General features: G+C 36.9%; 1 long non-coding RNA gene across 3 annotated transcripts; it reads left to right on the forward strand.

The window, feature by feature from the left end:
- The first annotated feature begins 3,987 nt into the window (after positions 1-3,987).
- Positions 3,988-6,990, forward strand: LOC122037388. Of its 3 annotated transcripts, none has more exons than XR_006127642.1 (3): positions 3,988-4,562; positions 5,272-6,490; positions 6,583-6,990. It is a non-coding gene; the product is annotated as an uncharacterized LOC122037388 (long non-coding RNA). The 3 variants fall into 3 exon arrangements; XR_006127641.1 differs by having other exon boundaries at positions 5,272-5,432; positions 6,138-6,990; XR_006127640.1 differs by having other exon boundaries at positions 5,272-6,990.
- The last annotated feature ends 5,532 nt before the right edge of the window (positions 6,991-12,522 follow it).

Raw genomic sequence — 12,522 nt, forward strand, 5'->3', positions numbered from 1 at the left:
AAGCTCTTCATTCTCCCCCAACGAGGGCACACTCCCTCTAGGTAATGAAAGCCTAACTTACACCCATTCATAGGTCCTTTCATTCTCCCCCTATTGGCACACATCAACCCATCTTTGGGCACACATCAACCCATGCCCCAATTTTGGGTACACATCAACAAATCCATTTGTTGACGACTCTCCCCCTGAAGAGTTACTCATCATTGTTCACAACATCACTCGTTGTGATCAACACGATAATGAAGGTCCCATACCCTTCATTTATCCTTAACTTTTCCCTCAATGTAGACAAATACCCAACCTTGAGCATTATCTAACCACTTGAGTTTCCACTTGAAATAATGAGGATATTCACTCCCCATTTCAAGTTCAAAAGCTCATATATGAGCATTTTCTTTAAAGAAGGTTAACCACCTTCCAAGGTTCATGAAAAGTAATTTTTCATGTCTTTAAAGAGTCCCTCCCCCTAAAGACATGGTGGTGACTTCTGTCATTGCACCAACAATGACTTGGAATCCCTAAACCTTTAGGAAACCCAAATTTAGAAGTTTTGAGGTTCAAATACTCAAAATTTGAAACAAACCTCAACCTAAACTTCAATGAAGCCTTCCTTAACCAATCCATCCTTGTTTTCACATGAAAAGACCCTTTGAATGTATACAAATGTATTTTAGGGGTTTGGAATGGTTACCTAGACTCAAAGAGGTTCAAAGATGCTGAAATCAAGCCTTCCCAGCCAAAATCAGCAACTTGGATCGATTGGAGTTGGGTTCCAATCGATTGAACCTTTCTGAATCGATCCACTGATCGATTCAGACTCCCTGGATCGATCGGCTGATCGATCCAGCGAGCTTCTGCTCGCGGGAATTGCCGTTTGAATCGATCCATGGATCGATTCAGGAACTCCAATCGATCCATGGATCGATCGGAGCTCTGATAGTTGCTGAAATTCCATTTCAGTCAACTTCAGAAACCCCTAGAAAATTCTACAAAAATTCAAAAATCATGAAATTTCGTGTAGACATTATTTAGGGCATATACTATCAAAGAAAAATAGTTTTCTATGAAAATACATCATATTTTCAAAGATTGACACAAATTTGAAAACTTGCAAAAACTTTAGTATTTTTCTTCAAGTTTGTGTTTAACTATTCAATGGTGATTACTATCAAAAGATAGCCTTCACCAAGGTTTTCCAAAAACATTTTAAAAACATTTTCAAAACCAATATCCCATCATGTTCGTTGGGTATAATGCACATGACTTGTACATTAGCTTTCCCAATGATGGGAAAACACATAACTATGTGTTTTGATGAACCTAAAACTCAAAAGAATGCACTAAATCAACATCTTGAGTTTTGTTCATCTTCCTAACATCTCACTTGTATCTAATGTACACTAAAACACGGACAAGTCACCTTATAGTCCTTGTGAGATGTGGGATTTTGATTTTTCCCTAATCTAGGGATTGTGCATATCTATCTAGGCATTCTAGAGATATTAGACATCCACCTAGGATGTCACTTGTCAATAAGTGTCGTTAAATGTCATTCGTCCTTAATTACAAGGAATTAAACTTAATGCATGATTATGTTATGGCATACATCAAAAGAAAATAATTTTCAAAAGAAAATATCCTATTACTACATGATGTATGAATGTCATGACATGGTATTTTTGGATTTTTCATAATAAAACATGAATGCAAAACTAGACATGATGTCATGGCATATGATGGGCAAACAATCATGGCAAGATTTAGCATAAATAAAATATACCTAGATTAACTATCTAAGTATCCTTAAAGTCTTAGCTAAACTTACACCTTAAACCTAGATTGCCCTAAAGTGCTACAAGAGAATGCCAAAGCCTAAATTGGCATTTCTAATTTCCTTGATTTAATGTATGCCAATTGAAAATAAACATGTCCTCAAATGTTGGCATATTCCATTTTTCCTCAAGAGTGATTACTTTTAAATTAAGGCCCGGATTGCCTTAAATTGCCTAAGAACATACCAAAATCCCAACTTGATAGTTCTTATGAATTTCCCAATATGTGTCATTTAAGATTAAAATCAATTTTTCACCATTAGACACATTTTACTCTTTCAAGGAGTAATCAATAATTCCATTTCATTTTCAAAGGTTAACTAAAACCTTGAAAATGCTCCTTGAGTGTCAATTTCCTCAAAGTTGGGTTAACTACCCTTCTAATCGGAGTTGACACTCTCTAACCCATCTATGGGGTAGAGAAGATGCTCCTAGGAACCCAACACCTATTGGTGCTCCTTGGATGCTCTAGGTACTCACTAGGGATAACTTCCCTAGATACCTTCCTAGTGACCTTGTTGGGCTTCTTAGAAGCCTTGGTCACAGTTTCTAGGTCAACTCTAGGGATAACCTCCCTTGTGACCTTGTTTGTGACTTTCTTAGACTTCTTAGAAGTCTTAGTCACATTTATTGCAAAAATACTCTTAGGGATGACTTCCCTAGTATTTTTGGCTTGACCACTAGACCTAGGGTTTGTTCCATAACTATATGGAACTCTATGGTAAGAGGGCACATCCTTCTTAGCCTTTGGTTTGTATCCCAAACCTCTATGGCCATTGGATGGCTTTTGTACCCCTAAACCTAGGTTATGCTCATTTTGCCCTAATAGGATATTTTCCATCTTTTTTAGGGTCTTTTCCATTTTATCAAGTCTTGACCTCAAGACTTGATTTTCTATCACTAAGTCCTTAGTTTTAGATTTTTCATTTGATTCATGAGCATATTTGTTTTTGGGCTTGTATCTAAAATCTGTAGAGTTATTGCCCAAGTGTCTATCTACCTTCCTAACCTTAGGTTGGGTAGTTTTGGCATGTAAGGCCACATGGTTTTCCTTAAAGCCCTCATGCTTTCTATTCTTATGGTAAATTGCATTAAAATGATAAAAGTTAGAACTATCATGCTTTTCACCATAATGTAAGGGGGTAGGCTCAATAAATGTTACCTTCTTCTTTACCTTGGAGGCTCCCCCTTGACGAATGCCTCCTTGAGCCTTGACCATCTTCTTCCCCTTGGGGCATTGACTTCGGTAATGCCCTTTTTGATTGCAAGAGAAGCACACAATGTGCTCCTTGCTCTTCTTTGTTCCGGGGATGGTCTCCTTGGGCTTCGCCTTGCCCCCCTTTTGTGCCACTTGGCCCTTCTTCTTGGCCAATTTAGGGCACTTGCTCTTGTAGTGCCCATGTTCCCTACACTCAAAGCATATAATATGATTTTTATTTTTAATTGAAATATTTATACCTTTGCTTGTAGGGGTGGCATCTTTCCCTTTGGATCCGGAGGTAGAAGCTTCCTCTTGATCCGATCTTGATTCTCCTCCATTTGATTTTTCTTGACTCGTGGAGGTAGAAGCTTCTTCAATCTCTTCATCTCTTGACCCGGATGTAGAAGCTTCTCCTTCTTCTTGATCCGGCGTCACCAAGGATTGCTCCCCCTCAATCCTAGAGGTGGAGGCTTCATCATCTTGAATATGAAACAAGGAGTATGCTCCCTCCTTGTTCCCTTCGTTGCATTCCCTTGAGGATGAAGCTTCTTGGATTTCTTCTTCTTCGGAGGTTGAGCATCTCTCAACCTTGGAGTCCTCCTCTTGATCTTCACTACAACAAATATGACTTTCCGCAGCACGTCATTAACGGCACACTTTTAGGGCACGCTGTTAATAATAATTTTTACGGCACACCCAATTAAGTACGCTGCAGATAGTATTATACTTATACAAATAACAGCGTGAAAAAAATGGTATGCTATTAAAATTAATATTAATAGCACACTTTTAACGCGCTGTTAAAAATATTATAAATTTTAAAAATTAAAATTTTAACGGCATATAAAATACACTGTTAAAAATATTATATAATTTTAAAAATTAAAATTTTAACGGCACACCGAAATACACTATTAAAAATCTTAGACATATTTTTTTATCTCACCCGCCCCGAATCATTCCCTGTAGCATCTCACCCGATCGAAAACCCTTCTCCATCGCCAAAACCCTCGCTGCCCCTCGTGAGCTCTCTCTCTTCCCTCTTTTTAGCTCATGGTTTCCACCTTCGTCATTGTCCTCCTCATTCTCTTCTCGTCCTCCGCCCTTGCTGTCATCTCCTCTGTTCCCTGTCAGGACGTCCTCACCCTCTCCAAGCAAGATAGGGTCGTCCTTGTCTGTATCGACGAGGAAGTGAGAATGCTCTACCTGGAGTGGAGGGCCAAGCATCGCCCTGTCGAAAATGACCAATATCTAGACGAATATCAACTCAAGGTCTTCAAGGAGAACCTCCGGATTGTCGAAGAGCACAATTCGATGGCTGACCACGGGGAGCACACCTACTGCCTCACGATGAACTAGTTCGCTGACCTCACCAACGAGGAGTACTTGTCAGGTTCCTCACGGACTTCAGATCCACCTCTCAGAACATCAGCAATTAGTACCGGCTGAGAGAAGGGGACGATCTGCCCGATTCCATCAATTAGAGGTAGAAGGCGCTGTCATTGCCATAAAGGATCATCTCAACTACGGTGACCTATTCCTTCCTTTATTGATTTCAGATTTGTGTGTGTGTGTGGTCAGTGATAGTAAAGTTAGATATCTTGCTTTTATTTGATGAACGTTTTTCCAGTAAGTGTAGCCTTCACCTCTCGTTTGACTTTGGACAAAAGAGGTGCTTTGGAGTAATTAGTATGGGGATTTGCTTCCACCATACATCTTATTTAGGCCCTAAGAATTTTGTTAGATCTATAAATTTATCTACCGCTAGCATCTAAATCTTGAAATCCTGATAGATCTATGTACTCACCAAATGGAGATTTTCACTTACTCGTGCTGTAATAGTAAGTCCTTAATTGCAGATGTATTTTACAGGCTATAGGTTAGAATCTTGATGAAGCTGTATAACTCTTCTATGTCAGCAATGAAAGTGGTGGGGTGGAGTCATCTTTCTTAACTTGAGGGATTAATGGAATTACTAGGTGGTCTTCGACTAAACCTATGAAAATTAGAGTGTATTTTTATTGGATATAGTTTGCGATGACTTTTTTTTCTTTGAAATTTCTATTTCTTCAATGAGGAAAATATTCTAAATTGCCTTAACATTTTCATAATTTCTGTACTTCTATTAACTTAATTTGCATAATTCTATCTATTGTTACGTACAAATACATTTCAAAGTTCAATTATTTGATGGTTCCTTTATTGCCAATGAATTTTATTTAATACAAAACACCACAGATCTCGACTCTTGACCAAGTTCAGATGTTCCCTTCGGCATATCAAGACATTTTGCTATTTGGGAATCAAGTGAGAGCACTGTGTCAACATTAAATTGTACCAATCTTGCTTCATTATATACTCCACCTTTTGCCTTGATATTCCAAGGGCACTTTGACCAGGTGCAATGATTATTCCAAGATATTTTGAATGGATTCATGAAAATGGTGTTACATTAATTTGAATGTCATTCACATTTTTTTAATATTTTTTACATTGTCTAATTATTGATGCCACATTAAATCTAATGAAGGTTTGTTTTTTTGTCTGTAAGAATATTTTCTTAATATTTTGTGTTAGAATGTCTTGGTAGTCGTTATATAATATTCAAGTTTGTACTTGACATAAAATATGTGGAGCATTTGATAGTTTCATCTTTCATTATCTTTTGTTGTGATATGTTTATCTGATGATGACTTTTCACATGAAGAGTTGAACCTATTTGATGCATCACAGGCAGATGCATCTTATGATGTGGTTCTTATTATAATGATTTGCTTCATGAAGTATTCTATCATATGCATATATTCTGTTTCTACTAATACTGATTGTAAAACATTTCATTTCTTTTGATGCATGGAACATAAAAACATAGATGCATGCTGGCATTAGAGATATTTGGAGTAATGGTGCACAGAGTCGGTCTCCTAATAGGAGAATAAAGTTTGTATTTGCAAAATCTTGATGCTTTATATAATCATAATTAAGGATTTATGTTTTCTATGTGGTCATCTTCAATTTGTATCCACTATTCGTTACCGACTAGTGTAAATCATGTTTCCTGCTACAAGATTTTGATGACATTTTGTTTGCATTATTATGTGCAGGTTGTCCTAGAAGTAAGCATAGTGATGCTTGTAATGGTTAATGAAGACAACGTTACTAGATGGATTGATTATGTTGTTTATGATAAAATATTCTTCGAAAGAATTGGGTATCCTTGGCTTTTGACTAAACCATGAATGGTATTAGCTATCTTGTTGAAAGCTTAATTTGCATTAAGAAATGCTCAAATTCTTAACGAATCAAATTTCTAATGTTGTATTAGCTTTGACATGATTTGGTTATAAAATTAGATTGCTAGTGGTGACATTTGTAGCAGTATTGGGAATGAATTTGGTAGCAATAGCGATATTAATATTGGTGCAAAAAAAGTGATGATTTTGGTCATATTTTTCAGGTGATTATCATAAAATTATGTATTTCTGAATCATAAAATTGTTACAAAAATATATATGATTGAATTAATAACTTTGTATTGTTTATTTACAGTCAAATTTGAGAAATGTGAGTCGTGGAGATATTTGTGCTAATACTAAATGTAAGCTGCTTCATTGGTCTGCTGATGAATTAGTTGTTGCAGAAGGTCGAATTGCATCCATAGATCCAAACACAAAAGTGCATCACGTTATTCTTGGTGGATCATGTTGGAAAGTTTGGGTTGATAAAGTTTTGGTGGAAAAGGTAGACCTAATTCGATCAAATGATGAAATGCAGTTTCTTGATGATGCAATAGGAAGCACGGTTGCATGGTTATCGAAATTTATAGTATTGTGTGATTGATACATAATATACTAATTTGTGTGGATTGTAAGTTTAATTGTTGTTATGTAATAACTAGTTTGATAGAGATTTTGTATCTTGTTTAAGATCTTTAAATTTTTTTGGTATAATGAAAAACTATGTCTTTTGTTAATTTTGTGGATTTATTTGCACTAAATTTGTTGTAAAATTTTGGTTTATTATTTTCATCAAATTAATATATTTTTTAATATAGTTAAGACTATTAACAGCATACATTTATAAGCTGCAGATTATTATCCTTAGCGCATAAAAATGCTTTTCGCGGTGCGCTTTGCGCGCTACGGATAATATTATCCGCAGCGCGCAAAGCATGTCGTGGAAACTATTATATATAGCATGCTTTGTGCGCTGCGGATAATGTTATCCGCAGCGCGCAAAGCATGCCACGGAAAGTATTATTCGCAGCGTGCTTTGCACGTCGCGGAAAGTATTACCCGCGACGCGCAAAGCACGTCGTGGATAATATTATCCGCAGCGCGCAAAGCACGCTGTCAATAATTTAGGACTTTTAATAGCTTTTAATTGTGCAGCACGCAATGCGCGCTGCGGAAAGCGAATTTGCGCGTTGCGAAAAGCTATTTTTGTTGTAGTGCTTGCTCCAAAGAGTCACCCTCTCCGAATTCTTCATGATCTTGTACAGTGGAGGGGATCTGTTCATGAAGCTTGGCCAATTTGCTCCATAGTTCCTTTGCATCTTCAAATTCTCCAATTTTGCAAAGGATGGTGCTTGGCAATAAGTTGACCAAAAGCTTGGTCACTTTGTCATTGACCTCGCACCTTTGGACTTGCTCTTGGCTCCACTTGCTCCTCTTGAGAACTTTGCCCTTTGAGTTTGTTGGAGTCTTGAAGCCTTCCATAAGAGCAAACCATTGCTCTATCTCCATCATAAGAAAATTTTCGATTCTTGATTTCCAAGAATCGAAGCTCGTGGAAGTGTATGGAGGAGCCACCCTCGTGTCGAATCCGAGCCCATCTCGGAATTCCATTGTAGAAGTTGAGCTTTTGAATTTCTTTGACTTTGACAACTTTGCTTCAACTTCTTCACCCTCTAGCTCTTCTTGTTATGCTTGACCCTTCCGGCGATGATTCCGGTGAAGAGCGGCCTCGCTCTGATACCACTTGTTAGGACCAAAAGTAGCTAGAGGGGGGGTGAATAGCTCGTCGCGTTCGCTCGGTGCTCGGCGTTGCTTGTTCCTTCAAAGATGTGCAGCGGAAATACAAAGAATAATCACACAACGCTAACACGGTTGGTTTACTTGGTATCCACCTCACAAGAGGTGACTAATCCAAGGATCCACACCAACACACACATCCTCCACTAAATAAAACTCTCCTTTATGGTAACTACCAAGGGCGGAGAAGCCCTACAAGACTCAATACAAGAAGAGAGGGAAAGGATACAAGAAATACAAGCTTACAAGCTTACAATGAGTATAAACCCTAACCCTAGCTTCTCTTCTTGGCTTTGATCCGCCTCTTGACTTGGAAAACTTCCAAGATCCTTCAAAACTGGCGATCTGAGCTTTGTGAGTGCTGTGGAGGAGCTGGCGAGAAATCTGGAGTGAATCGGAGAAGAGATGCCGAAGGAAATGAACGCCTGCGGCCTTTATCGACGCCAACGGTCGGATCCCGATCGATTCGAATATTCCCAATCGATCGGGGAGGCTTTGGATCGATCCACGGATCGATCCAGAGCGCCTCTGTGCTCTGGAAAAACGCCTGGATCGATCCACGGATCGATCCAGCGCTTATCACGCAAAGCAGCCGTGTCCCAATCGATCCACTGATCGATTGGAACATCTGGATCGATCCAGAGGCTCTCTGTTCGCTTAGGAGAAGCCTGGATCGATCCACTGATCGATCCAGCTCCTGGATCGATCCACTAATCGATCCAACACTTGGTTTTTGCCCAAAACCAAGTTCCAAGCCTCTCAAACCAACATCCGGTCAACCTTAACCTGTTGGTACATCATGTCTAGCATCTGGTCACTCCTTTGACCTGCTAGGACTTCCCACCAAGTGTCTGGTCAATCCCTTTGACCCACTTAGACTTTTATCCAGATATCCGGTCTCCCTTGACCTACTTGGACTTCCATCAGATGTCTGGTCAATCCCTTTGACCTATCTGTATTTCCTCGTGCCAAGTATCCAGTCAATCCTTTGACCTACTTGGACTTCCCAACACCAGATGTCCGATCATCCTTGATCCATCTGGATTTTCCCTTGCCTGGCTTCACTCACCAGGACTTTCACCTAGCTTCACTCACTAGGGTTTTCCATCTGCCTAGCTTCACTCACTAGGGCTTTCACCTGGCTTCACTCACCAGGACTTTCACCTAGCTTCACTCACTAGGGTTTTCCTTCTGCCTGGCTTCACTCACCAGGACTTTCACCTAGCTTCACTCACTAGGGTTTTCACCTGGTTTCACTCACCAGGACTTTCACCTAGCTTCACTCACTAGGACTTTCACCTAGCTTCACTCACTAGGGTTTTCCTTCTGCCTGGCTTCACTCACCAGGACTTCCTTGTCAAGTATCCGGTCAACCTTGACCTACTTGACTCTTCTTCAATCAATTTCTTATTGTCAAACATCTAAACTCAAACCAAGACTCAGCTTGGTCACCCAGGTCAACCTTGACCTGAGGGATGTTGCACCAACAAAAACTTTAGTGTTTTCTTCCAAGTTTGTGTCTAATTATTCAATAATGATTACTATCAAAAGATAGTCTTCACCAAGGTTTTCAAAAGCATTTTAAAAATATTTTAAAACTCAATATCCAACCATGTTTTTTGGGCTCAATGCACATGACTTGTACATTAGCTTTCCCAATGATTGAAAAACGCATAACTATGTGTTTTGATGAATCTAAAACTCAACAAGATGCACTAAATCAACATCTTGAGTTTTGTTCACCATCCTAACATCTCACTTGTATCTAATATATACTAAAACACATACAAGTCATCTTATGGTTCTTTGTGAGATGTATATTTGGTTTTTCCCTAAACTAAGAGATCATGCATAACTATCTAGGCATTATGAAACTTATGATCATCCACCTAGGATGTCACTTGGTGTCATCTCACTTGTTAAGATATTTATCATTCATGATAAATGTCTTTTGTCCTTAATTACAAGGAATTAAACATGATGCATGATATGTTATGGCATACATCAAAAAGAAATAATTTTCAAAAGAAAACTTCCTATAACTACATGATGTATGTATGACATGACATGGTATTTTTATATTTTTCATAATAATCATGAATGTAAAAATAAATATGATATCATAACATATGATAGGCAAACAAAGCATGACACATTAGCATAAATAAAATACCTAGATTACCTATCTAAGTGTCTTTAAACCTTATCTAATCTTAAAATTAAATCCTAGATTGCCCAATTTCATCAAAAAAGTGTCAAACCCCGACTTGGCATTTCTTTAATCTCTTGATTTATTTATGCCAATTAAAATTAAGCATATTCCTCAAATTTTGGCATATTTATCCTTCCAAAGGAGTAATCACCTTATATTTTAAGCCCGAATTTGCCCTTGACTCCCTAAGAACATATCAAAATCCCAACTTAATAGTTCATATGATTTTTCAAATTATGTCAATTTAATTCAACCATAATTCCTTAAGATTTGGCACATGTTGCTCTTTCCAAGAGTGACAATTTGGATTAAGGTTTACATTTCCCTTAATTCCATAAGAAAATGTCGAATTCCAAATTTGACATTACTTTTGCTTCTCTCAAGTGTGTCAATTTAAATTAGATTCAACTCCTCAAATTTTGACACATTTTACTCTTTCAAAGAGTAACACTAATAATCCTTTTTCATTTTCAAAGGTTAGTGAAACCTTGAAAATGCTCTCAAGTGTCAACTTTACCAAGGTTGGGTTAACTACATTTTCAATTGAAGTTGACACTCTCTAAACTCATCTAAGGTATAGAGAATATGCTCCTAGGAACCCAAAAAATATTTACATCAAGAAAATCATCCTTAAATGTCTAACCGCTAGTTACTAACTAACTACCAGAATATAGTAGTGTTCACTTGATGAGTCAAGTTAAGTAAGTGCATCTAGTTAGTGTTTGACTAAAAATGGATTACTTAACCTGATCACTGTAATATTTGGTATTTCACGCTCAGGCTTGTGTTGATGCACTGATATAAGCATCTTAAGTCCAGACAATCTGCTTATGCATCTCACACTGTTCTAGATTTTTTAATGCACAATCAAGGGAGACCTAGTGTGTTTGTGAGATACTCAAGTTCTAGATCTATAAGATAATACTTTCTATGGATTTGATCTAGTCTAAGGCTAAAATAATTTTGCAACACTAGAAATGAAAAATTTTAGAAAACACAAGTAAATAATTTTCCTATAAGTTATAAATTATTTTAAAAGACATTTTGATAGTAAGAATCCTAGTTTACTGTGTACATTCCCAGTTTTCTATGTAAATTACTGAACTCAGATTCTGATAGTGGTTTGGTGAAGATGTCAGCCAGATTTAACTTGGACTCAACATAGTTGAGTTTAATGTCTCCTCTAGTGGCGTGATCTCTAATGAAGCGATATTTGATCTCAATGTGCTTGGTTCTTGAATGATGTATTGGATTTTTAGTCAAGTTGATTGAACTGATGTTATCAATATGTATTTTTACATTTTTGTATTCTAAGTTAGGATCTTTTTTATTTTCAATTTGTTTACAAAAGTTGTTAAAGATTTCAAATATTTTATCTTTATTTTTTAAAAATTTTACCCAAGTGAATCTTAAGTAATCATCGATTATTACTAGACAGTATAAATTTTCATTAATAGATTTAACCCCGTGTGAGTCAAACAAATCTAAATGTAGTTTTTCAAGAATTAAATTAGTTTGAGTTTGATTGGTCGGTTTGTGGATTGACTTAGTTTTTTTTCTATGTTGACAAGCCTTACAAATTGTTGAGTTTAAGTTGGATAGTTTTGGTAGTCCTTTAACTAAGTCATTTAGTTTAGTGAGGTTTTTAAAGTTAGTGTGGGTGAGTCTTCTATGTCATAGCTAGATTTTCTCTTTTTGTGTCAAGTGATACTTGAGTGAGGAGCTGACTAGGTTGATTTGCATAAATGTTATTATTTCTTAGTCCTTTTAATTTTATTGTAGGATCTTTTATGTGCTTAATTATATATTTAGTGGATATAAACTTAACCTTATATTCAGAATCACACAGTTGACTAACACTGAGTAAATTGAATTTAAAATTTTCAATAAAGAGTATATTATGAATAATGAAGTTAGATTTTAATTCAATGTTACATATTCCAATTACCTTTTAAATTTAATTTAATTTAGTTTTAATTTAATTTTAAATTTTTAATTTAATTTGTTTTAATTTAATTTTAATTTAATTTAGTTTAATTTAGTTTTAATTTTTTATTTAATTTAATTTAGTTTAAAATAACTTGGCATACAAGAGACAATTTCCATGACTTTGTCGTCGGCTCCCTTGCGAGTTGCGTCGGATGGTGCTGCGGTGAAGTTTAGCTGGAGATCCTGCTGGCCGGCAAGAGCCGCTGGTCGGCAGGAGGTGGGCGGCGCAACGACATAACAGCAAAAAGGTGGTGG

This window comes from Zingiber officinale, unplaced genomic scaffold (assembly GCF_018446385.1).
Source record: "Zingiber officinale cultivar Zhangliang unplaced genomic scaffold, Zo_v1.1 ctg30, whole genome shotgun sequence".
NCBI lineage: Eukaryota > Viridiplantae > Streptophyta > Magnoliopsida > Zingiberales > Zingiberaceae > Zingiber > Zingiber officinale.